The sequence below is a fragment of the Rhinoderma darwinii genome, chromosome 3 (assembly GCF_050947455.1).
Source record: "Rhinoderma darwinii isolate aRhiDar2 chromosome 3, aRhiDar2.hap1, whole genome shotgun sequence".
NCBI classification, from domain to species: domain Eukaryota; kingdom Metazoa; phylum Chordata; class Amphibia; order Anura; family Rhinodermatidae; genus Rhinoderma; species Rhinoderma darwinii.
The window spans coordinates 177,021,277-177,049,031 of record NC_134689.1 but is presented as its reverse complement, the minus strand read 5'-3'; the positions used below and the strand labels follow the sequence as shown (position 1 = coordinate 177,049,031).

Genomic DNA, 27,755 nt, shown 5'->3' with positions numbered 1-27,755 from the left:
AATGTACATTTGATATGCAATCCACTATCTGTGGTATTCCGGAAGTGCTAAATCAAGAAGAATGTACATCTTGTTTGATAAATGTATTCCTTTCCTTGCATCTTTTGTGACTCGGTGAGGCTTCCAGAGGGTGCTGATAAATAATCCATACAGCCTGACTGCAAGAGATATGAAGAGGAAAAAGAGCCTGTTATGCAGCTCAGAAGATGTGAATGTTACAAGAAAGTGTCAGACGTAACTAACTGAGTGTTTGTTGACTGGCCTTTATTTCTATAGTGGATGCTGGTACAGCAGAGTGTTACACAAAAATTATGGAGCAGTCTATTTTCTCCTCTTCCAATAGTTGTTTTGCATTAGTGATAAGCAGAAATTACCATAATGTGGTATTATTTTTAATTATATATTTTTTTAACTAAAACTGATATAAAGTAAACGTTAAGGAAGTATAATAAAACCTAACTTTTATTGAATGGAGATAAAAATGAGGTAGATGCAATACAATCAGCATTCTGTTCTTAACTTCCCTTGTGTATGTTCTATTTTACCTACCTAATTTTTATCTCTATGCAATAAAACTTTTATTATGCTTTCATTTTTTTATAAAACTGAAACATAATTCTTTATAGGGGAGAAAAAGTATTGAAATATAATTCTTTATAGGGGAGAAAAAGTATTTACCTGACAAATGATCCTATGTGTGACCTATCTCAGTAGTGTGAAAAATAAATTGCCCCCCATAAATACCTTGAACAGCAACAAGTGCAACCAAACGTTTCTGATAACTAGAGATCAGTCTTTGACCTCAGATTATGTATTTCTAGTGTGATCCTTGCACAGACCGTAAAAAACATTACCAAACAAAACTACTTGTGCGCTACGGTGGCATCATCTGGTGACCATTCAGACAAATATAGGTACTTTTCTGTGTTTTCCATGAGCTCAGAAAATCCCTGTAAGTGATGAAAAGGACTTCCGATGCATATCATTAGCAGATTAGGGGATTTCCTTCTACATTACAGGACACAGTTTCACTTTAATTTCAGCAGTGAAATCCAAATCTCCTGAGATTCTCTTCTACCAACTGTGAGGGGCTATATACAGCATCTAAATGGTAAAGTGGCACCTTGTACTCAGATCAGGTCAGGATTTGGAATAAGCAAAACGATTCACCTGTTTTGCCAATTTGCTGCTCCGTATAATAAAATGGAAGAATCTATTAAATTTTTTCATAATTTTGCTAAATCTGGTGAAATAATTCGCCAATGCATTGCAATAGGGTAATGAATCAGCAACTTCCTGCCAGTATCTGGGGAAGGCCTGATTATGGCTCCGTACAAATCGGATCCATAATACAGCCATGTGCCAGGTAGCTTACTATTTGTATGTGTTTATTTTTTTAAGATTTTAATGTAATAAAACAAGCTAAAAGACAACATTAATATCTTTAGCAGTAAATTATTTGAAGGCTGTACAACTTACAACCTTTACCTTTTTTCTTGTGGTATACAGTCAAAAATTTCACAATACCTATATTTAGATGCTTAAGCTCAATTCACACGTTTGGCAGTATACATTTTTTTAAAAATGGTATCCAGCCTTGGGGCAGATGTAGGACATAAGTGTGTCCTTTTGGCATACATCTGGCTTAACATATTGGTTTACATTTGCATGATATAAATTATGGAATTTTAGGTAACATAAAATTTCACTACAAACTGTATATAGTTAACATTTTTTTATACAGTTGCATGTCCTTTATTGCACTATACATTTATTTTTCTAAAAAACACAATAAGAAACATGTAAAGGTCTGATATAGGTTACAAATAGACAGACGAGACAGCGCATCCAAAAAAAGGAGGAGTTTATGCACCCAAATATGCAACGTTTCAATCCAATTGGACCTTTCTCAAAGTCCTATTGGATTGAAACGTTGCATATTTGGGTGAATAAATTCCCCCTTTTTTTGGATGTAAATAAATGGAAATTTTAAATGGAGATTTACGGAGGTAATGGGTTGGTGTCGATTTGCTCCATAATTTAGGCCAGTTTATGTAAATTTATTGAGATGTGTGTGGACACGCCCTGTTTAGAAAGACACGCCCCATATTTAATAAAAATGCATGGTGTAAGGGCTTGTCCACACGTAACGGAATTGCAGCGGAAATTTTCTGCAGAATTTACGCATCAACTAGCAGACAATCCTCGGTGGAAAATCTGCACCATTTCATGTGTTTTTTACTGTGGAAAATAGTGCTGATTTTTTGGTGCATTTTTTAAAGGGCTGTGTGATGGCGATATTTCTTCTTCCTGTGATGTCTTTTCCACCGCCTGTAAGAAATTCTGCAGCGTTTCAGCAGCAATTTGCACAGTACCTTGTAGTTTGCTGTGGAATTATTGTTCCTTATTGATTTATATGGGGGGGGGGGGGGGAACGCAGGAAATCAGTCCTTTCTGCAGCAATAATTGACATGCTGTGGAAATAAAATTACACACCGCAAGTGAATTTCTGGATGGAATTATTCTGCAGCGTGTGGATGACATTTGTTAAATCACACTCATTTTGCTGCTACTGTATTACGCTGCATATTTTACGTCCACAATTCCAGACAGAAAAAAATGCAGCAATTTCTTTACGTGTGGACAAGCCCTACAAAGATTAAAAATATTAAAAGTTATACATACATACATAGATACATACTTACAAATGGACACAGACAGGTCAGAAATGCTGATGAAGGAGAGTGAACAGGTGAATTTAAATAATAATAGCCACTCCCACTAGTCTTGAGGGGAGTGGCGTGTGGTGCATAATATGTGTAGTAAACAATAATAAATGAATGGTGTATGTGCAAGTGATAAGAATATAAGTGAAATATAGGGGCAGTAGTGAGTAAATAAAGTGCCTAAGTGAAAATAAATGAATAATGGGGTGCAAGTGTGTGAAAAATGGAGGGATAGTGTATAAGTCATGAGGCGCAATGTGTATAGCCAGGTAAGAGCCTATTTGTGACGCCTTGATAATGCATAGAGCGGGCTACCCTGCTTGCTAAGCCAAACGACAACACACCATACTCTCCCAGCATCAAAGACCCGGCTGTGTCCAAAAGAAGCAAATAAAGTAAGCATGAAAAATACCTGGGGTATTAGTAATCATTTTGGCCAAAAGGACGCAAGCTCGCAATCCACGACAAGGATCCCCAGACTTGCGAGTCCCTAACTCCTTAACTGGAACTGAAAGTTCCTGATACAAACCGAACATTCAGTTCCAGTTAAGGAGTTAGGGACTCGCAAGTCTGGGGATCCTTGTCGTGGATTGCGAGCTTGTGTCCTTTTAGCCAAAATGATTACTAATACCCCAGGTATTTTTCATGCTTACTTTATTTGCTTCTTTTGGACACAGCCGGGTCTTTGATGCTGGGAGAGTATGGTGTGTTGTCGTTTGGCTTAGCAAGCAGGGTAGCCCGCTCTATGCATTATCAAGGCGTCACAAATAGGCTTTTACCTGGCTATACAAATTGCGCCTCATGACTTACACACTATCCCTCCATGTTTCACACACTTGCACCCCATTATTCATTTATTTTCATTTAGGCACTTTACTCACTACTGCCCCCTATATTTCACTTATATTATTATCACTTGCACATACGCCATTCATTTATTATTTTTTACTACACATATTATGCACCACACGCAACTCCCCTCAAGACTAGTGGGAGTGGCTATTATTATTTAAATGCACCTGTTCACTCTCCTTCATCAGCGTTTCTGACCTGTCTGTGTCCATTTGTAAGTATGGCCTTTTTCTGTGTTTTTATACGTAAAAGTCTGAACTATTACAATATTTCATTATTTAACCCGCACGGTGTATGCCGTAAAAATAATAAAAATGTAAACGCTAGAATCCCTATTTTTTGGTCACCTCATCTCCCACAAAAAAAGGAAATAAAAAGTGATCAAAAAGTCGCATGTACCCCAAAATGGTATCATTAAAAGTTATAGCTTATGCCGCAAAAAATAAGCCCTCATACCACTTAATCGACGGAAAAATATAAAAATGATGGCTCTTAGAATTTGGACCTTAGGTGGAGTTAGGCTGCGTTCACATCTGCGTCAGGGCACTGTTCCGACGTTCCATCTGAGCTTTCCGTCAGAACGGAGCCCTGTCTGACACAAACGGAAACCATAGGTTTCCGTATCCATCACCATTGATGTAAGTGGTGACGGATCCGGTGAAAATGGTTTCCGTTTGTCTCTGTTGTGCAAGAGTTCCGTCGTTTTGACGTAATCAATAGCGTAGTTGACTATGGTAATGATTTTGTCAAAATGACGGAACCCTTGCAAAACGGAAACCATTTGCACCGGATCCGTCACCATTGAAATAACCGAGAATTGTCTAAAGTCATACAAATGCAATTATTAACGCAAACAGTCAGCAACTTTATACTGCCTTCTTTGAGGGAAGCATAAAGTAGTGACATACACGCCGGATTTAGCTGCTTGTCACCTATGTCTGATAGTTATGGCATCTTTGTTAACTTACATCTTAAATGTTGCAGCACTCACACTCGCTCGGAGGAAGAAGTCTGGCATATTCATCAGCAGCTGCTCTCCCCGACAGCTAGATACAATACAATATACAATGACAACATATAATAAAATATGTATTAAAAAGCATCATCACACACTACAAAAACATATTATAAAGTGCAATAGCTTTTGGCATAAAAGATCTTTTAAATCGTTCTTTCCTACATCGAAATTGTAGCAATCGATCACTAAAACAGCTTTGTTTATCGATTAAAATGCTATGCAACGGATGCAATTCCTCTAATTTAATTGCACTAATCTTCCTTAATAACCTTTTATTTAATACCTCCTCAAATAAAGGCACCTCACTAACCATGATCGCTTTTCCCTTTTTGATCACCTTATTCAATTTATTCTATTCAGCTTCTCTAATGTTACCTCCCCAACAGACCGCACCATAAAATATAATGCTAGCGACCACAGAGTTATAAAACATTAACATCATTTTATCACATTAAACGAGCGCAAATTACGTAAAAAATACAACCGGCTCATTGCCTTTTTGTATACCTTTTCTGTATTCTCGATCCAATCCAAATTCTGGTCCAAATATATACCCAAATATTTGTATGATCTCACTCTCTCCACTTCCTGATTTAGAATAGACACCGGCACCACTATCTCTTTTTTTCTGCGTAAATCAATAATCATTTCTTTTGTTTTCCCAATATTTAATTCCAACCCATTGTCCACACTCCATTTAACAAATTCAGATATCACATCCCTATATTCTTTATCACAGCCCCCCTTTACTGCCCCCATAATTACGGAATCTTCAGAGAATTTCTGCAGATGACAACTTCCAGTATTGTACCTAAAATCTACCGTATATAGCGCAAATAAAACCGGCAATAAAACAGTCCCTTGTGGTGCTCCAATATCACTTATTTCTATCCTCGATGCACATTCCCCACTCCGCACACACTGGGGGCGTCCCCTTAAATAATCAAATATCCAATTAGACACTCTAGGGTTCATTTGCATTCCTTCCAATTTATTTTTCATTAGATCCGGCCTTATCAAATTAAAAGCACTAAAAATAAAAAAAGATGACTCTCACTATAACCCCCTGCGCCTCCAAAAAAGAGAACGATCCTCGTATTCTACCACAACAGATTTAAGGTACCCCAACATTAGCCTTTCAAACACCTTCATCATATGAGAAGTTAATACCACTGGTCGATAATCACCCACCCTCAAAGGTTTTGCTATTTTAGGAATTGGGACTATACAAGATTTTTTCCATACCTTCGGCACTTTTTCCATCATCAAACTTCAATTAAATAAATCTGCTGTAATTTCACACAATGCATCAGCACAAGTTTTTAGTAACCTAGTACTAATCCTATCCGGGCCTGGTGCCTTCCTTACACTTAGTTTTTTTTTAACTGTTCTCTCACATCATCCGCTGACAAAATAAGAACCCCTGTACCACATCCATCTTTATTAATTGCATCATCTTTTCCCATCACATTAGATTTAATCATAGGATCCACTATAACACCCCCAACATTTGAAAATCTGTTAAAATACACATTCAGTTCATTGAATTTTTCCTCATCCATATCGACTATCCTTTGTTTGTGCTCCATCCCTGTTATGGCCTTCATTCCTGACCAGACCTCCCTCACATTATTTTATCCAGTTTGAGCTCCAGTTTCCATTTATACTCCTCCTTACCTTCTTTTATTTTATACTTTAACTCACTTTTCACTATTCTGATCGATTCATCATCCCGATCTCTATAGGCTTTTTTCTTTCTGTTTAATAACTCCTTGAGATCCTTTCCTACCCATGATTTGTTTCCAAAACACTTCACTTGCACCTGCGGTACGATCAAATCAGTGCAAAAATTAATATAATCTGTTATATGTTCTGTAACCTCATTAATATCACATCCGTCTACCCCAACGCCAAAAACGCCCCAATCTGTTAATTCAAAACAAGCATTTAACCCCTCCTCTCCTTCCTTAGTCCATTTTCTTACATGTTTAATATCAACCGGGTTTGCTTTTACAATTGGGCAATATACAGGCCGACCTAATACCAAGTTATGGTCCGAACGACCCAACGGAGGTAGTATATCGGTACGATATGCATTCCTCACGTTGGCATACAACAAGTCCAGCGTTCTATCACCTCTTGTTGCATCTTCCACATACTGCATAAAATTTGGTAAGACTCCACTCAATGACACATGATTAAAATCCCCTGTTAATACAAAAAAACAGTCAGGATATTCAGTCATGATACCTGATATTACAGATGATAAAACATCACACTCTAATTTAGCGTCCCCAGACAGCGGAATATACACCACCCCCACCATCACAACATTAAATTCCCTCGGCAAGTAATATGGTCTTATTCCCACCACAAGCAATTCGATATCGATACTACAATATGTCTTTTTCACAATGAAATGCCCTGGATGACACCATTTGCTATTAATGTACAGTACCACTCCTTCCCCTCTTTTCTTCCCTGTACTCTCAAAGACTCTATCCGCTCTTACTAATTCGAACTCTGGAACTTCAATACTCGCATCGGTTATATCCGTGTGGAGCCACGTCTCGGTAAAAGCCAAAATACTACACTCCCTCACATCACGAACAAACAACCCCATTGCAACCAGCTCGTCCATTTTATTTCCAAGGGACCTCACATTCCCCATTAGAACTAATGGAACTGCCGGTTTATACCTCCTCCTTTTTGCCCGTACCTTATGGCCCGCCCTGCACCCCCTAAACGGCCTCCACACATCCCTAGAAATCCTCACCAATTTAGTAATACCTTTCGGCATATCCTTACGAATCTGTATTAACTCTCTCCTTGAATATTTAATCACAACAATGGTACCCCTGTTAAAAACCACAGAAAAACAATTCAATTCCTGTTTAGAATCCGCAAACAGTTCTTCCTTTACTCCTACCGCTGATTGACAGCTTTCTCCCTATGCACAGTAATATAAATGGCAAATTTCAGCGAAGTTGGACTTCAAGCCAACTCTGGACCTATAACTCATCTGTTTTTTCAAATTTGTATAGTTGTGCATTTGGCCATTCAGCTTCCCTTTCTTTCCTGGTTAGATGCCGTTTCGCCTTTTCTTTAAAGACTCCTTTATATGAAATATTCAGTCTCTTGGCAATCTAACACATGGAATAGCTGTCATTTTGTAAAAACAATAATAAACATATGTTTCTTGAAAAGGCAGTTACTTTTGCTCATTTTTAAACTTTAGAAATTCCAGTGCACTATACTGAGCTGTGCTATATGCACCATTATTTACATATGAACGGAAACAGTTCTAGAAACTTTTCCTAGAACTGTGAATAGGATAAATTCAGAACGGCAACAGATTTTGCAGTGGTAATTGCGCGGCTTTCTACAGCATCATTACTGTCACTTGTGCATATTACATAGTTACATAGGATAAAAAAGGCACAGGTCCATCAAGTTTAACCATACAAATAACAAATTAGCATATAAATATGATTACACATAAAGGATGAGTGATGGCTGCTGTATCTTTGCAATCATATGTGAATAATAAATGATTAATTATTCATTTCAAGCAGTGATAGCCATCTGTAGGATATGTGATGTCTTAATTATATTTATTAATTACTTTTATGGTTCTCTGATATACAGTTTATTAATGCAATTTTGTCAGTTTTGGATAAATTCCCTTGAACAAATTGTATAAAGTGACTATATTACACCTAGAGAGCAAACATTTTCCACAAGAAGTACTGCCATTTAGATACACACTGTAGATTTCAAACAACTAAAGCATAGTTAACGGGGTATTCAGGTTTCAGCAAATAAACGTTATTCTTTATATAATGAAAAGTTATACAATTTTCCGATATACTTTCTGTATCAATTCCTCACCGTTTTCAAGATCACTGCTTTCTGTGATTGACTATTTAGTTCCAGGGGATTCAAATCTGTGGTGGTCACGTGACGGACCCACAGGTGCAGAACTAATTACAGTTACAGTATGTGTATCAGAGCTGTGTCTTGTAGTGTCCATCACATGGTCAGGACAGATTTTATCACCTGACGGTAAACAATGAACATTCCTATGGAATGACTGCAAGCAGAGATCTTAAAAGATGTGAGATTTAAAACAGAAAAGGAACAGAAAGTATATTAGAAAATTGTATAGCTTTTCATTATACAAAAACTAAGATTTATTTGCTAAAACTGGAATTCCTCTTTAGCAATAATCACTTGATGATCTAGAACAGTGGTACACAACCTTTTCTGCTTCATTAAACTTATCTCACTGTTTGACCCTCTAAAGGGTGGTGGATGCACACGCTGGCTGGATTTCCTCGCTTGTCCCTTAAGGCCCTATTAGGGCACGTTCAGACGTGGCAGAGTTTTTCCGCTGCAAATGTTGGTGCAGATTTGGGGCCCTACCCAACCCTTGGATATATTTTCTTGCCTCCCAATGTCAGCACTTTAAGGGGTGGGGGGAAACTATACCAAAGGGATCCAATGGCTCGATCCTACAGGTACAGTTCGGACCATCTGTTCTACTCTCAGTTTTGGAGGTGGGACACTATATGTTGGTGGGTAGGAATATGCCCACATATACACTAATGCGTAAAGTATGGGATAAGGTTCAAACTATTAGAGATATAGGGGTCTGCACAACTTTTACACCTTTATGGGGGAATAAGGCACTTCCGGAGTTCCTCTTGAAGGATTTGAAGGTTGGAAAGCAAGAGGCATCTTCTATGTCTCTCAGTTGCTCCAGGAGGATATATTTAAAACTTATCAACAGCTCCAAGAGGTGTTTGAATTACCTCGAAACTCCCTCTACCAATATTTATAGATAAGACATGCTTTTGATGCCCAGAAGAAGACTGTGGATTTGGTAATACACACAGATGGGGTGTTGTCTGTTTTACATAATGGGAGTGTTCCATCGGGGGTTATTTCACATATCTACCAGTTGTTGTTTAGTACATTTTTGGATAAATACCCCATGATGGTTTCTAGAAAATGGGAAAGAGATATGGGTCCAATCTCTGAAGAACAATGGATAGATATTATGGAAGCTGTTCCGAAAATCTCTCTTAGTGAGGCTGGGCACCTTTCCCAACTATATATTATCCATAGAGTATATGGGACTCCTAAATTTCTTTTTCATATTGGGGTACGGAGTGATTCGAAATGTCCCAGATGCGCGGAAGAGGGGGCTGATCATATACATATGTTGTGGTCCTGCCTGCAGGTAACCAAGTATTGGACGGATGTACTGAAGGTGATTCAGGATGCCTATGGACCTATGCTGCAGGGGACTTCTTTGGAGTGTGTTTTGGGGTGTATTAGGAACACCCCGTCCTATATCCTAGAGCGGGTAGCTATTGCAAGGCTGCTATATATAGCTAGAAAACTAATTGCATTACATTGGAAACAAGGCGCCCCGTCGACTAGGAGTGAATTTATTTCTAAAGCGAATAAAATGATCATATTGGAAAAGGCTGTCTACGCAAAGCGTAGAAAGCTTAAAAAATTTGAATCTATATGGGGACCATGGGTAGGTGTAATGGAACTTGTATTATAAAATATATTCAGGGACTCTGTATGATTGTTAATCTCTACACGGTATTGGGATTATATATATAGTTTTGGGATAAGGAGAAGGGGGGAACTAGAGAGGATTATATACTTGCCCTACTTCTGTTTTGTATTGTATATGCTTGTAGATAATTAAATTACCTGATATTGGAGATATGATTCATCCCATGTATCTTGTATTGGTGTTTAATTCACTTGATATCTGGAACAAGTTTTACCTCATATACTATGTAATTTGGTATTTTGTTATGGTGCCTGGGGGGAGGGGGAGGGAAAGGATTTGTTTAATGTGTCTTGTAATATATAATTTTGAAACTTTAATAAAAATTATCTGATTAAAAAAAAAAGATTTGGGGCAATTACGCAACGAATCTGCACCAACATTTGCATATTTGACAGATAATTCAGACGTTGCAGATATCACAGCGGACTTGCCACAGATTTCAGTTTTTGCATTGCAAAGGATGAAATACGCAGTGAAATTCTGCTTCTTCTCCGCAACAGACAGTGGATGCTGCGGAGGAGAATTTCTGCACCGCAGCCTATGGTCCGCAGCAGAGTTTTCCGCAACGTCTGAACTAACTCGCCTAAAAATGTATTGAAACAACTGTAAAAAATGGCCGCTGGAGAATTCCACTGCGGACTGTCCACAGCGGAATTCCACAGCAATTCCGCCACGTCTGGCCGTGCCCTAACACCTACAGCGAGCGCCGATCAATGAGACAGCTCGTTGAACGGCGTTCGTTTGCTCCTGTCACAAGGACCTATGGATGGGGACGAGCGGTCGTTACACCAATCGATCATTACTCCGATCGCTCGCCCTCATGCATTATTATCATGTCGGCAGCGCATCTCCCTGTTTACACAGGGAGATGCGCTGCCGACAACGATAATACTTTACTTTTTGAAAACGATACGATCCGCAGATAAACGAGTGTTTGCTCATTCATCTGCTGATCGTTCCCCTGTTTACACAGGACAATTATCGGCAACGAACAGTCTATGAACGATCATTTGCCCAATAATTGCCCAGTGTAAAACCCCCTTTACTCATCAGAGCATCTGGCAGGGAGACAAGATCAGTGTGGCTGGTTATTAGGAACAAACTAAAACAGTCTGTTGCAGAAATACCCAATGCACTGAGACATCAAGGGCATTGGGTTTCAAAAGCAGGCAGCATGAAGTGTCCCCCATACAGAGTAGCTGTTTTCAGAGTGAATGGCTCTGAATATGGATTTTCCCTGGCAACGGCCAGTAGCTGAGGATAAGGTCAGCAGTTCAAGAACAGTTTTACAATGAAAGGAGGCTGAATTGGTTAATAAAATATATTGCAATATTTCTTAAAATCGCCTGCCCTAGACTTTATTACAAATAAATGAAATTGGAGGCCACTAAAAAAATGAAACAACTCAATTCAGCTTGGCAAGAATTAGACTTCTAGATCGAAAAAAAGACTGCCCCTACCACTTTTTGCAAATTAAAGGAAAAATACACTATAAAATAAATATTTGACTTTCTAATAGCCAAACGTTTAATCCTCAATTTCCTTGAAGATGTGTGGTGTGATGGTCTGTGGCTGATTCTCCTTAGTGCAGTCTGATGCTTACTGACAGCAAAGAGGATGTGGAATTATTAAAGAATACCACAAGGAAGATTATGCTAACATATGCCTACTAAAAACAGGTCAGGGATGGACAAAGCATCAATCTTAAATGGCGACAAAGAGAATAGACAATAAACAAGTATGGGTTGTACATTGACCTGGACACTACTTTAACCTTGTGCATCATTTATGCTGTGCACTCTTATTTTAGTACGAATGCTCTAGAAATGTAATATAACCAGTCATTACATCCTTGTACAATGATATTTAAATAGATGCTTTCACATAGCCATATATGTGCAGCAGAGTGCACCATGTAGGGCTGGGCGGTTAATCAAAATAATTTGATTAATTCGCCCTCAAGGACTCTCACGATTCTGTTTTTTAATAGAATCGTTGAATCTATTCTTTAGTGGCACCGTCCTGCAGGAGGAAGCTCCGCCCCGCAACTGCCTGGTCCGCTCTGTTCTGTCCCTGCTTCCACACAAAACTGCTGTTCTCTGCTGAACAAAATGATAGCGTACGGAACAGCAGTTCCGTGGGGAAGCAGGGACTCCTCGTATATATCGCGATACCACCCTGCTGTATATATCATCCCCCCTTGCAGATCGCACCACCATCCCCCTTGCAGAGCGCACCACCACCCCCCTTGCAGATCGCACCACCACCCCACTTGCAGATCGAACCACCACAACCCCCCCTTGCCAATCGCATCACACACCCCCTTGTAGATAGCATCCTCACATGTAGGTCTCACGCCCACCCCCCTTGTTGATCGCAGCACAACCCCCACTTCTTTGTAGATCACACCCCAACATGTAGATTGCACCCCACTTCTTCCTTGTAGATATCGCCAATGTAGTTCCCACTAGGAGAAGAATCCCCAACCAAAGCGTCAGCAACCTCTGGCCGGGGATTCAGCTCCTAGTGGCAGCTACATTGGCGATATCTACAAGGAAGAAGGGGGGTGCAATCTACATGTGGGGGTGTGATATATAAGGAAGTGGGGGTTGTGCTGCGATCAACAAGGGGGGTGGGCGTGAGACCTACATGTGGGGATGCTATCTACAAGGGAGGAGGGGTGCTACAATCTACATGGGGGTGTGGTGCTATCTGCAAGGGTGTATGGCACTATCTACATGGACACTGTGGCACTATATTTAGGGGGTGGCACTATGTGGGCACTGTCAATATATGTGGGCACTGTCACTACATGTGGGCACTTTGGCACTGACTTTATGGGCACTGTGGAACTGACTATATGAGCACTGTGGCACTGTCACTATATGTGGGCACTGTGGCACTATGTGGGCACTATCTACAGGGATATTGCAGCACTATCTACATGGGCACTGCTGTTTTCAGGGAATTAATACAAAAACCCTGACAAATGAAATCCATCTTTTTTTTTATTTTATTTTTCTTTAACGGCCATGAAAAACGGACAGATGGACTGGAAATGGATGAGAATATGGAGCTATTGATGCAAAATGCACATTAAAAACTGACCTTTGATCAGCTTTTAATGGCCATTTTTTTTTTTTTTTTACTATCGTGTGACTAGCCTAAATGTCTATGATGCAAGGAGTCCCGTTCACATGTACCGTGATCAGACTGCAAAATCCGGCGGACACACGGACCGTTTTTCACAGTCCAATCACGGTCTTGGGAATCTGGCCTTAATGTCATTTATTAAAACCCCATGGTGGGGCCGATACTGCACAGGGTCCTGTGCCCCAAAGTGCCCGCTCGGTGCTAGCAGAAAAAAAACAGAAGAAAATTAAGATTCAAATCGAAAATCGCCCAAAGTGTTGAAATAAAATTAATTTTTTTAGTTTTAGCCAAAATCACCCAGCCCTAGCACCATGTAGTAGGCACTGCTGCACAAACCTTGTCTCACTTTAATATTTTTTCCTATCCTCTTCCGTTATTTAGATATCGGTGCCGTTCTATTTGGTGCGCGCACGCTCTCGACTGTGTGATCTCACGAGAGAGATCACACAGCACAAGTCGCTCTCACACTGTCCATAACTGATTGGACATTGTCAGAGTGATAAGTAACACACCCCATGTTATTTAGAATAAATAAAATAAAGAAACACCCCATTGACAGTTCAGGGTTTTATTTACATATTGAGCGCCAAATATAACGGCACCGATATCTAAACAACAGAGGATACAAATTTTTTTTTTAAACTGAGACAAGGTTTGTGCAGCACTGCCTAATACATGGTGCACTCAGCTGCACATTTAGGCCTTATTTACACAAGCGTATTTCACGTCCGTGATACGCGCGTGAAAAATCACGCACGTCGCACGGACCTATGCAAGTCAATGGGGCCATTCAGACATTCCGTGTTTTTCATGCAGCGTGTGTCCGCTGCGTGAAACTCACTGCATGTCCTATACTTGAGTGTTTTTTGCGCATCACACACCCATTAAAGTCAATGGGTGCGTGAAAATCACGGACATCACACGGACGCACTACCGTGTGCTGTGCGTGATTCGCGCAACAGTTGCTCAAGAAATGAAGAGGAAAAAAAAACACCTCCTTCATTTCATTTTACATACGTCAAAAACACGTGACATAAGAATGCCATACGCGCAAAAATAAAAGACACGCACCAAACACTGATGACACACGTAACTGCAACGTGTGCAAAACGCACATGTTCGTGTAAATAAGGCCTTATGGGCAGGTGAAAGGTTCTCTTCAAGGTTTATGTTGGTTTCAATAAAGCTGCATTTATACCTTATCATTTTTCGAACTGAAAACCAATAATCGGAAACTTTTCATATTAAAATTTGATTAGAGATGCAAGGTATAAAAGGACAACGAACATTTAGGGCTTGTCCACACGTAACGGAATTGCTGCGTATTTTCCGTCCAGAATTGCGGTCGGAAAATATGCAGTAGAATACAGTAGTAACAAAGTGGGTGAGATCCAACAAATCTCATCCACACGCTGCATAAAATTTCCAAGCAGATATTGACCTGTGGTGCGTATTTTTCGTACTGCAGCATGTCAATTCCTGCTGCGGAAAGTGGACTGAATTGCTGCGTTTTTCACAGGAGATATCACCTTCTCCCAGCACGCACACATTGAAGTCAATGGGTGTGTGCAAATCGCCCATGGCACACGGAAGCACTTCCGGGTAATGCGCGTGATTCGCGCTACAGCTGGTAAAGAAGAGAAGGGAAACATAAAATCCCCTCCTTCTTTACTGTATCGTCACATAAAAAGGAAGTGTCATAATGATGCCGGCTGCGCGAAAATCACGCAGCTACGCACCATATACACATGTCACACTGAACTTTTGCACGCGCAAAACGCAGCATTTTTTGCGTGCGCAAAACGGACACGTTCATGTGAATAAGGCCTTATGCTAAAATTATAAATTTTTACCAAAAGTTTTAGCATTTACCATTGAATCCTTTGTGCTTTTGTATTGTGTATATATATATATATATATATATATATATGGCTTGTATATAGTCCCTTTTTTTTATCACATTATTGAAAGCATAACGCTTCTTCCCACAGCACCATTACTCCTTACTATATATAGTTACTGCATATCTCAGAGATTATTACATTATTCTCCATAAAACACATGGAATTAAAGTCTGAACTGCAAGAGTGCACACAGACAGGTGATAGGAAAATTGAAACTATGGGGAATAAAGGTTAAACACTGCATGTAAACAGGCGATAAGACTGTCTAGAGCTGTCAGGCATTTTTACCACACAGATACAGTGATGCATGCCTAATGATATTTATCTAGTAACTCTGAAGTATGTTAGAACTTGTTTTCAGAGATATGCACGTGAAAAAAATAACTGTGTGGTTTCTGGTTGCTGGCAATCCAACCACAAAATAAAAACAGTATTAATAACATACTGAACACAGGAAGTCAACCTTCTATTTGTTAGGCAAATACCACAATTTCAACGTTCAAGAAATACCTTCTAAACTTAATGTTGAAAATGAAAACTGATGCCAAAAAAACACAATGTATGAAGGAAAGCACCAACATATCCAAAAAGTATCAAACTAAAGACACGTTTTGTTGCAGGTCACAATATTTTAGTGGAAACGGCTTTTCCTTCGGTGGAGTAATGTTTGTAGTGTTGGGTTTGTCCCTATAGCTGTTCCGCCTCGGTTTTCTTCAGTTTCCTTCCGCAATGCAAAAAACTTAGGGCATGGCCCCACGTAGCGTATTTCTTCCGCAACTGTCCGCATCAATGCCGCACAGAATCTGCGTTGCAGATTCTGTGGCGGATCTGCCCAAAATGTGCAGTAAATTGATACGGACTAGCCGCTGCGTATTGAGGTGAAAGTACTTCCCTTCTCTCTATCAGTGCAGGATAGAGAGAAGGGACAGCACTTTCCCTAGTGAAAGTAAAAGAATTTCATACTTACCGGCCGTTGTCTTGGTGACGCGTCCCTCTTTCGGCATCCAACCTGACCTCCCTGGATGACGCGGCAGTCCATGTGACCGCTGCAGCCTGTGATTGGCTGCAGCCGTCACTTAGACTGAAACGTCATCCTGGGAAACTGGACTGGAGGAAGAAGCAGGGAGTTCTCGGTAAGTATGAACTTCTATTTTTTTTACAGGTTGCTGTATATTGTGATCGGAATTCACTGTCCAGGGTTCTGAAACAGTTACTGCCGATAGCTTAACACTTGCAGCACCATGGACAGTGACTATTTACTGACGTCGCCTAGCAACGCTCCCGTAATTACGGGTGCACACACATAGTCACCCGTAATTACGGGTGCACACACATAGTCACCCGTAATAACGGGAGCCCCATTGACTTCCTCAGTCTGGCTGTAGACCTAGAAATACATAGGTCCAGCCAGAATGAAGAAATGTCATGTTAAAAAACCAATACGCTCCGCAGCACACATAACCATGTACATGACATCTGCGGACTTCATTGCGGAATTTAGAATCTCCATTGAAGTCAATGGAGAACTTGCGCAATGAGTCCGCAACCAGTCCGCCACAGGTCCGCAACATCCATTGTATGCTGCGGACACCAAATTCCGCAACGCAGCCTATGCTCCGCAGCTGAATTTTCCGCATCGTCTAAACGAACACTACTAAAAAGCAGTGGAAGGCAATGGAGAAACGTGTCCGCTTACTGGTAAGTTAATTGGGTTTCTGCTAAATTGGCCCTAATGTGTTTGTGTGGCAGAAAAATGGAAAATTAGATTGTGAGTCTCATGGGGTCCAGGAACTGATGTGAATTGTGACAATCTCTATACAGCACTGCAGAATAAGCAGGAAAAAAATTAGGCTTGGGCCCTGTTTACACTGAGTTTTTTGCAGGCACAAAATTCTGCCTGGAGAAATCAGCTCTTATTTTTTTTAAGTGGTTTTGCCCCAGAGGTGTTTTTGGGCGCAAATTTTGCCATTTATTTTGGTGCGTCCTTTACCTCTTTCTTCCATAGGCAAAGGAAAAAACCGTGAGCATTTTTTAAAATTAAACACGTCATAAATCGTTGTGGCCGTTCGTCGACCATTGATTTTAATGGGGTTTTTGTGGCGGAAAACACCTCAAGATAAGGCATGCCGCTTCTTTTTCAGAAAAAACGCCTCCACCTCCCATTGAAATCAGTGGGAGCCAATTTCAGCAGTTTTTTGCCGTGGTTTTTGTCGCGGGTTCCGCGTAAAAAAACTCAGTGTGAACAGGGCCCCATAGTGAAGCAGTTGCACAATGCTCTCTGTAAGGGCATGACCACACATGGCGGAATTCCTCCGCAACTGTCCGCATCAATGCCGCACCTAATCCGGGTTGCGGATTACGGCTGCGGATCTGCACAAAATGTGCAGAAAATTGATGCGGACTAGCTGCTGCGGACTGCGGGAAAAGTGCTTCCCTTCTCCCTATCAGTGCAGGATAGAGAGAAGGGACAGCACTTTCCCTAGTGAAAGTAAAAGAAATTCATACTTACCGCCCGTTGTCTTTATGACGCGTCCCTCCTTCGGCATCCAGCCCGACCTCCCTGGATGACGCGCCAGTCCATGTGACCGCTGCAGCCTGTGCTTGGCCTGTGATTGGCTGCAGCCGTCACTTACACTGAAACGTCATCCTGGGAGGCCGGACTGGAGACAGAAACAGGGAGTTCTCGGTAAGTACGAACTTCATTTTTTTTTACAGATACATGTATATTGGGATCGGTAGTCACTGTCCCGGGTGCAGAAACAGTTACTGCCGATCGCTTAACTCTTTCAGCACCCTGGACAGTGACTATTTACTGACGTCTCCTAGCAACGCTCCCGTCATTACGGGAGCCCCATTGACTTCCTCAGTCTGGCTGTAGACCTAGAAATACATAGGTCCAGCCAGAATGAAGAAATGTCAAGTAAAAAAAGCAAGACGCATCCGCAGCACACATGACATGTGCATGACAGCTGCGGACTTCATTGCGGAACTTTGAATCTCCATTGAAGTCAATGGAGAAATTCCGCCATGAGTCCGCCACTGCTCCGCAACAGACAGAGCATGCTGCGGACACCAAATTCCGCTCCGCAGCCTATGCTCCGCAGCGGAATTGTACGCATCGTGTAAACGAACACTGCTAAATTAAAGTGAAAGTCAATGTAGAAACGGCTCCGCTGCGGATTAACGCTGCGGAGTGTCCGCAGCGGAATTTAAGTGCAATTCCGCCATGTGTGAACCCGCCCTAAGGGCAATTCCGCAAAAACTAGCAGAAATTCCGCTGCGGAATAACAGCACCATTTCCTGCATTTTTGACTGCAGAAAATGGTGCAGAATTTGAAGCTTTTTTCACAATGCTGGGAGATGGTGACATTTCCTCTCAAAAATGCAATTGAGTCCACTTTCTACAGCAGGAATTGACATGCTGCAGTAGAAAAAATACGCATTGCAGGTGAATTTCTGCTCGGAAATTTTACGCAGCGTGTGGATGAGATTTGTTAAATCTCACCCACTTTGCTGCTACTGTATTCTGCTGCGTATTTTCCATCTGCGATTCCAGAAGGAAAATAAGCAGCAATTCCGCTACGTGTGGACAAGCCCTTACTGCTACTCTTTACCCAAGTATTAGTGTAGGTCTCTGCAGAAGGGCATGTAAATACACAATATTAATAACATTTCTGCAACAGTTCTCTGGCATAGAAAAGTTGCAATTGACTCAAAAGTCGTAGTTTACTATAATTTTTTTTTACTTTTTTGACGTTTACGCCACTCTCGCCACTTTTTTTTTTTTTTTTTTAAAAAGAAGTGTGCGGAGGTTGGTAAAAGGCGCGGGGTCACCCACAATCCAACAAATGTCTTAGAATTTTTTTAGAATTTTTTCATAAACTGGTGTAAATTATAGTGTAAAGTATAGTGGAAAGTTTTTTTCTGGACTTTCTGCCAGTAATCCGTTTTATAAAAATACAGTCTGTCTTAGGCCTAAAATGGAGTTTACAGGGAATAGAACAAGAATCAGTAACCTCAAATGGGGCATAGTTTGCTGGCACGCTTCCCCCTCCTGGTGTCCAACACAAAGAGAGAGAGCATTGATTCATTATACGCTTGCCGGCGTTTAGCACCAGGAGAGAGAGCAGTGGTTCACTGAGTTGGCCACTGCTGAACAGGTGGCATGTAAACAATGCAGCACACCTCTCCCACCTAGTGATAAGCACCGCAAGGACGGAGTTCAGTAACCGCTCTGTAAAAGAAAGAGTTGGCAGCTCTCTCTTGCTGGAGTGGAGTAGCTGTGGTCTCTCCCATGTGCACCCCCCAAGCTGGTGTTCAGTAGTCACTCTCGCTTCTGTGTGCAGCGGACCCAAGCTGGTGTTCAGTAGTCAATCTCGCTTCTGTGTGCAGCGGACACAAGCTGGTGTTCTGTAGTCACTCTCACTCCTATGCGCAGCGGACCCAAGCTGGTGTTCAGTAGTCGCTCCCTTTCCTGTGTGCAGCGGACACAAGTTGGTGTTCAGTAGTCACTCTCGCTCCTGTGTGCAATAGACCCAAGCTGGTGTTCAGTAGTCACTCTCACTCCTGTGCGCAGCAGACCCAAGCTGGTGTTCAGTAGTCGCTCTCACTCTTGTGTGCTGCAGACCCAAGCTGGTGTTCAGTAGTCCCTCTCGCTCATGTTTGCAGCAGTCCCAAGCTGGTGTTCAGTAGTCGCTCTTGCTCATGTGTGCTGCAGACCCAAGCTGGTGTTCAGTAGTCACTCTCGCTCATGTGTGCTGCGGACCAAAGCTGGTGTTCAGTAGTCGTTCTCCCTCCTGTGTGCAGCAGACACAAGTTGGTGTTCAGTAGTCACTCTCGCTCCTGTGCGCAGCGGACCCAAGCTGGTGTTCAGTAGTCACTCTCACTCCTGTGCGCAGCGGACCCAAGCTGGTGTTCAGTAGTCGCTCTCACTCCTGTGTGCAGCGGACCCAAGCTGGTGTTCAGTAGTCGCTCTCACTCCTATGTGCAGCGGACACAAGTTGGTGTTCAGTAGTCGCTCTCGCTCATGTGTGCAGTAGACCCAAGCTGGTGTTCAGTAGTCACTCTCACTCCTGTGTGCAGCGGACACAAGTTGGTGTTCAGTAGTCGTTCTCGCTCCTGTGTGCAGCGCCCCCAAACTGGTATTCAGTAGCTGCAGTCTATCCTGTGTGCAGTTCCCCCTAGCTGGTGTTCAGTAGCTGTGGTCTCTCCCATGTGCACCCCCCAAGCTGGTGTTCAGTAGTCGCTCTCAGTTCTGTGTGCAGCGGACCCAAGCTGGTGTTCAGTATTCACTCTCGCTTCTGTGTGCAGCGGACCCAAGCTGGTGTTCAGTAGTCACTCTCACTCCTATGCGCAGCGGACCCAAGCTGGTGTTCAGTAGTCGCTCCCTCTCCTGTGTGCAGCAGACACAAGTTGGTGTTCAGTAGTCACTCTCGCTTCTGTGTGCAGTAGACCCAAGCTGGTGTTCAGTAGTCACACTCACTCCTGTGCGCAGCAGACCCAAGCTGGTGTTCAGTAGTCGCTCTCACTCTTGTGTGCTGCAGACCCAAGCTGGTGTTCAGTAGTCCCTCTCGCTCATGTTTGCAGCAGTCCCAAGCTGGTGTTCAGTAGTCGCTCTTGCTCATGTGTGCTGCAGACCCAAGCTGGTGTTCAGTAGTCACTCTCGCTCATGTGTGCTGCGGACCAAAGCTGGTGTTCAGTAGTCGCTCTCACTCCTGTGTGCAGCAGACACAAGTTGGTGTTCAGTAGTCACTCTCACTCCTGTGCGCAGCGGACCCAAGCTGGTGTTCAGTAGTCACTCTCACTCCTGTGCGCAGCGGACCCAAGCTGGTGTTCAGTAGTCGCTCTCACTCCTGTGTTCAGCGGACCCAAGCTGGTGTTCAGTAGTCGCTCTCACTCCTATGTGCAGCGGACACAAGTTGGTGTTCAGTAGTCGCTCTCGCTCATGTGTGCAGTAGACCCAAGCTGGTGTTCAGTAGTCACTCTCACTCTTGTGTGCAGCGGACACAAGTTGGTGTTCAGTAGTCGTTCTCGCTCCTGTGTGCAGCGCCCCCAAACTGGTATTCAGTAGCTGCAGTCTATCCTGTGTGCAGTTCCCCCTAGCTGGTGTTCAGTAGCTGTGGTCTCTCCCATGTGCACCCCCCAAGCTGGTGTTCAGTAGTCATTCTCACTCCTGTGTGCAGCAAGCCCAAGCTGGGGTTCAGTAGTCACTCTTGCTCATGTGTGCTGCGGACCGAAGCTGGTATTCAGTAGTCACTCTCTCTCCAGTGTGCAGCAGACCCAAGCTGGTGTTCAGTAGTCGCTCTCGCTCCTGTGCGCAGCGGACCCAAGCTGATGTTCGGTAGTCGCTCTCACTCCTGTGTGCAGCAGACACAAGTTGGTGATCAGTAGTCGCTCTTGCTCATGTGTGCAGCGGACCCAAGTTAATGTTCAGTAGTCGCTCTCACTTCTGTGTGCAGCACCCCCAAGCTGGTATTCAGTAGCTGCAGTCTATCCTGTGTGCAGTTCCCCCTAGCTGGTTTTCAGTAGCTGTGGTCTCCTCCATGTGCACCCCCCAAGCTGGTTGTAATGAATCGGGGTAGGGAGACGGACAGGTGAGCTCTAATCTACCCGCAACTCAGTTCCTGCCTACTTGCACGGCCCGTCCTAAGTGACGGCGTACAACTGGGCGATGGTTCCTACGCTCAGTAAGTGCAAGACAAGACAACACAAGACAAGGGCACACAGAAGCAAGGGGGGGTAGGGGCAGTTGCCCACGGAGACACCGTGAGCAACAGGCAGTGGTGAACGAGCCGAATCAAACCAGGGGAGTACGTAGTAGCAAAATCAGAGCAGGAGAATAGTTAGGCAGGTCAGGGTCAAAAAGTAACAGCGGTCAATCAGGTGAATAGCAGGAATCGCAGAGCCAGGAAACCAGACAATCACAGCCAAGGAGCATGCTGCAAGTGAGGGTATAAATAGACCAAGGGCGGGAGCTAGAAATGTCAGGCCAGGCTGTGATAGGTTCTCCCTCTCCTCAGCGTGCAAGCCTGAGTGGTAACAGATCGCGTCACTCTAGCAGACCTTGGAGCTGATGAGGGCTGATTAACCCTGGGCGTCGACACAGAACCTGTGTCTGGCAAACCCTTTACACAGGTGTTCAGTAGTTGCTCTCACTCCTGTGTGCAGCAGACCCAAGCTGGTGTTCATTAGTCACTCTCGCTCATGTGTGCAGCGGACCCAAGCTGGTGTTAAGTAGTCACTCTCGCTCATGTGTGCTGCAGACCGAAGCTGGTGTTCAGTAGTTGCTCCCGCTCCTGTGTGCAGCAGACCCAAGCTGGTGTTCAGTAGTCACTCTCGCTCATGTGTGCAGCGGGCCTAAGCTGGTATTCAGTAGTCGCTCTCAATCCTGTGTGCAGTGCCCCCAAGCTGGTGCTCAGTAGTCGCTCTCGCTCCTGTGTGCAGCGCCCCCAAGCTGGTGTTCAGTAGTCGCTCTCACTCCTGTGTGCAGCGGACCCAAGCTGGTGTTCAGTAGTCGCTCTCACTCCTGTGTGCTACGGACTGAAGCTGGTGTTCAGTAGTCACTCTCGCTCCTGTGTGCAGCGGACCCAAGCTGGTGTTCAGTAGTCGCTCTCACTCCTGTGTGCAGCAGACCCAAGCTGGTGTTCAGTAGTCACTCTCGCTCCTGTGTGCAGCAGACCCAAGCTGGTGTTCAGTAGTCACTCTCGCTCATGTGTGCAGCGGATCTAAGCTGGTATTCAGTAGTCGCTCTCAATCCTGTGTGCAGTGCCCCCAAGCTGGTGTTAAGTAGTCGCTCTCGCTCATTTGTGCAGCGGACCTAAGCTGGTATTCAGTAGTCGCTCTCAATCCTGTGTGCAGTGCCCCCAAGCTGGTGTTCAGTAGTCGCTCTCACTCCTGTGTGCAGCGCCCCCAAGCTGGTATTCATCAGTCGCTCTCACTCCTGTGTGAAGCGGACCCAAGCTGTTGTTCAGTAGTCGCTCTCACTCCTGTGTGCAGCGCCCTCAAGCTGGTGTTCAGTAGTAGCTCTCGCTCATGTGTGCAGCGGACCCAAGCTGATGTTCAGTAGTCACTCTCACTCATGTGTGCAGCGGACACAGGTTGGTGTTCAGTAGTCGTTCTCGCTCATGTGTGCAGCACCTCCAAGCTGGTATTCAGTAGCTGCAGTCTATCCTGTGTGCAGTTTCCCCAGCTGGTGTTTAGTAGCTGTGTATCTCCCATGTGCACCCCACAAGCTAGTGTTCAGTAGTCGCTCTCGCTCATGTGTGCAGCGGACCCAAGCTGGTGTTCAGTAGTCGCTCTCACTCCTGTGTGCAGCGGACCCAAGCTGGTGTTCAGTAGCCGCTCTCACTCCTATGTGCAGCAGACCCAAGCTGGTGTTCAGTAGCCGCTCTCACTCCTGTGTGCAGCGGACCCAAGCTGGTGTTCAGTAGTCGCTCTCACTCCTGTGTGCAGCGCACCCAAGCTGGTGTTAAGTAGTCGCTCTCGCTCCTGTGTGCAGCGCACCCAAGCTAGTGTTCAGTAGTAGCTCTCGCTCATGTATGCTGCGTACCCAAGCTGATGTTCAGTAGTCGCTCTGACTTCTGTGTGCAGCAGACCCAAGCTGGTGTTCAGTAGTCACTCTCGCTCATGTGTGCAGCGGACCCAAGCTGGTGTTCAGTAGTCACTCTCGCTCATGTGTGCAGCAGACCCAAGCTGGTGTTCAGTAGTCACTCTCACTCATGTGTGCTGCAGACCGAAGCTGGTGTTCAGTAGTCACTCTCGCTCCTGTGTGCAGCAGACCCAAGCTGGTGTTCAGTAGTCGCTCTCGCTCATGTGTGCAGCGGACCCAAGCTGATGTTCAGTAGTCCCTTTGCTCATGTTTGCAGCAGACCCAAGCTGGTATTAAGTAGTCGCTCTCACTCATGTTTGCAGCAGTCCCAAGCTGGTGTTCAGTAGTCGCTCTTGCTCTTGTGTGCTGCAGACCCAAGCCGGTGTTCAGTAGTCCCTCTCGCTCATGTTTGCAGCAGTCCCAAGCTGGTGTTCAGTAGTCGCTCTCGCTCCTGTGTGCAGTGCCCCCAAGCCGGTATTCAGTATTCGCTCTCAATCCTGTGTGCAGCGCCCCTAAGCTGGTGTTCAGTAGTCGCTCTCACTCCTGTGTGCAGCAGACCCAAGCTGGAATTCAATAGTCACTCTCGCTCATGTGTGCTGCGGACCGAAGCTGGTGTTCAGTAGTCGCTCTCACTCCTGTGTACAGCGGACCCAAGTTGGTGTTCAGTAGACACAAGTTGGTGTTCAGTAGTCGTTCTTACTCATGTGTGCAGCAGACGCAAGTTGGTGTTCAGTAGTCGCTCTTACTCATGTGTGCTGCAGACCGAAGCTGGTGTTCAGTAGTTGCTCTCACTCCTGTGTGCAGTGCACCCAAGCTGGTGTTTAGTAGTCACTCTCGCTCATGTGTGCAGGGGACCCAAGCTGTTGTTCAGTAGTCGCTCTCACTCCTGTGTGCTGCAGACCCAAGCCGGTGTTCGGTAGTCTCTCTCGCTCATGTGTGCAGCAGACCCAAGCTGGTGTTCAGTAGTCGCTCTCGCTCATGTGTGCAGCAGACCCAAGCTGGTGTTCAGTAGTCGCTCTTGCTCATGTGTGCTGCAGACCAAAGCTGCTATTCAGTAGCTGCTCTCAATCCTGTGTGCAGCGCCCCTAAGCTGGTGTTCAGTTGTCGCTCTCACTCCTGTGTGCAGCAGACACAAGCTGGTGTTCAGTAGTCGCTCTTGCTCATGTGTGCAGCGGACACAAGTTGGTGTACAGTAGTCGCTCTTGCTCCTGTGTGCAGCGCCCCCAAGCTGGTATTCAGTAGCTGCAGTCTATCCTGTGTGCAGTTCCCCCAAGCTGGTGTTCAGTTGCTGCGGTCTCTCCTTCGTGCACCTCCTCTCGCTGGTGTTCAGTAGTCGCTCTCACTCCTGTGTGAAGCGCCCCCAAGCTGGTATTCCGTAGCTGCAGTCTATCCTGTGTGCTGTGCCACCTAGCTGGTGTTCAGTAGCTGCGGTCTCTCCTACGTGCACCTCCTCTCGCTACAGTAGGCTACAAGAGGCTGGTGTGTTGAGTAGCCTCGTATTCACCACAGATGGATCATCTTTGCAAAGAAAGTCAAGGACAAAGGTCAGACTGAAATGTAAGGTTAAGTAATTGATTGATTGCTTTATGTCAGATATATGGCAACAGTTGGTCTTGGCACACTGAGTATTTGATCAATTTTCTGTTTTTTCTATCGGCACCCCATACAGGAAAGATTTCCTACCCCTGAAATTGTGACATGTTTATCAATGCGATTGCTCCAGTTTTCTATCCCCATTGCATTGAAAAGAATGCCGTTCAGGCTAAACCCAGAAACTCGCAAGGGGTTAAAAAAAAGGGGCATGGTTTTATAGTTGCATACAGTGCAATTTATTTACCAGAACAAGGCCATGTTCACACAGCATATGTTCAGGCTAAAAAATACAAGGCCGTTTCCAAAATCCAGGCGTTTAAGGAAGCTGATTATCAAAGCGTTTCTGATTTTTGCAAACGTTTTGAGGTGTATTTTCAAAACGTTTTTTTAAACGTCAATGGGAAATAAAAAAAGAACCACTCCCTTTCTAGTGGGAGCTCATACGTTGTCTATTGTATACATTTTATTTTTTCTTTATGATGACCTGTATACGTTCTTCACAACATTTATTTTATTTACCTTTCTTTTATTATCCATATTATTTTGAATCCCATTTTCTCAAAATGTTAAAACTTATAGGTTAATTATTATTTGAGACTAACTATTTACTTCTACCTGCGAGTAGAACTGTTATACACATATATTTTCTGATGTCTCAACTGAAATAAGCATGCAAAAAAAAAAAAAAAAGAATCAGCTTTTTTTTAAAAAGTGACGTCACTTATGTTTTTACGAACCATTTTTTTCGAGGCGTTTGTTAATTTAGAAGTGTAAAAATAGACCTCATACGAACTACACATTGTATTTCCCATTGAAATCAACGGAAAGCTGCTTGCAGGCTGTATTTAAAATATGTCATGTGAACATGGACTAGGCTGCCACCCTTCTGAGCGGTAACACCCCGTCATAGGACAAGGAAACCCTGCAGCTCAGTAGCTGTGCAGACAGCGGTGTAGTAAGTTATAGCGACGTGACAATATCAGTGAATATGACATTGTATTTGAAAGTCTAAGAAGTAGCGATTCATTTACTGTAAATTCACTGTCACGGTCAGCCGCTCCACTGACTACAGGCGGCCACAGCACACTGTACAAGACGCAGGCTGACTGGCCGCACTAGCAGCTCGCTGCCGCCCCGCAGTGGTTGTAGGCCCCGCCCCTCCAGTGACAGAGCGCCTCGGTGTCGGCTCCCGCCCACTGTGCACATGGTGCGAGACAGCCTGACCCCGGGAAACAGGAAGACAGGCAGGTAATCGTAATGTTACGTCGCTGCCTGCGGGCTGCTCATGGGGACGAGCTCCTAGTGAAATAAACACTGTCTTGTTACATCACATGCGGTGACAGAGGCCGCCTGTTGTATTCACGTTACCAGGCGGGCCAGTCATACACGTTATCACTCACGGTTCTGCACTTGTATTATATACAGGGGACGTGCCTGCTGTGTTCTCACTGGGCGGCAGGGGAAGCTGATAGTATTGTCTGCCAGTCATGCAGAAGTGACATTCCTAGTTCAGCTGTGCACTGCAGCACTTCTATACCAGGGGAACATGATCACTATAAATCTATGCTGGAGTGTATGTCTATGTAACCATAGCAACCAGTCAGCTTACGGATTTTATTTACAAAACATTCTAAAAAAATATATGATTAGTTGTCATTACCAACTACCCTACTTTTTGTATGTCATATTTGTGTTAGAATGTTTATAAAGAATCATAACACGCGGGCGGCTTATAAAATTCGTTTAAGTGGATGTTCAATTGTTCTCTGATTTTAGACTGTGTTCACACGTGGCTAAAGTACAACCGTGCCGACATGGAAACTGGCTTAGGGTTTTTTAATTGAGTCCATCTAAAATCAATTTGAATCTTAATGGCCGTGCAGTATTGCAAATAATACATCGGACTAATAGGGCAGTTTCATACGTGCCGTTTTTTTTTTAAAATCTATGCCAGGTGTGGATTGTAAAGGGTGGAGAATTATATAGGAAAAATTCTACTTTTTTTCTGAAGCCACTCCTGGTTTATAAGTGGCACGTGAGACTCCACCGCCTCTCCTTACCTTCCCCCACCCTTTTTGGCAGTGATTAACGGCTGACTGCTAGGTATCTGCAAACATAGCGGCCATCAATCAACGTGAGGGTGGCAGGAGGAGGCGGTGGGACGCTGCCCTCAGGAATACACCAGACTGATAACTAGGAGTTCAGTGTATTCTTTGATGGCTCCTGTTAGCCACAATATTTTTTCTTTTGGCTAATAGAACAGATCTGGCCCTGTGTTGCACTTACCCATGGCAGCAAATCCAACTGACATATCCACCTGACATAT

General features: G+C 43.8%; 1 protein-coding gene and 1 long non-coding RNA gene across 3 annotated transcripts in view; one reads left to right on the top strand and one right to left on the bottom strand.

The window, feature by feature from the left end:
• Positions 1-26,987, bottom strand: LOC142749274 (uncharacterized). Its single transcript, XR_012882393.1, has 3 exons — positions 26,830-26,987; positions 4,547-4,624; positions 1-158 (listed from the first exon to the last, which is right to left on the bottom strand). It is a non-coding gene; the product is annotated as an uncharacterized LOC142749274 (long non-coding RNA).
• The window catches only part of IMMP2L (inner mitochondrial membrane peptidase subunit 2), a 1,017,993-nt gene continuing 1,016,795 nt past the window's right edge, over positions 26,558-27,755 (top strand). For both annotated transcript variants that reach the window (XM_075857081.1, XM_075857080.1), the window contains exon 1: positions 26,558-26,677. The gene's annotated coding sequence lies outside the window, so the exon portion shown is untranslated. The remainder of the gene's footprint in view (positions 26,678-27,755) is intronic.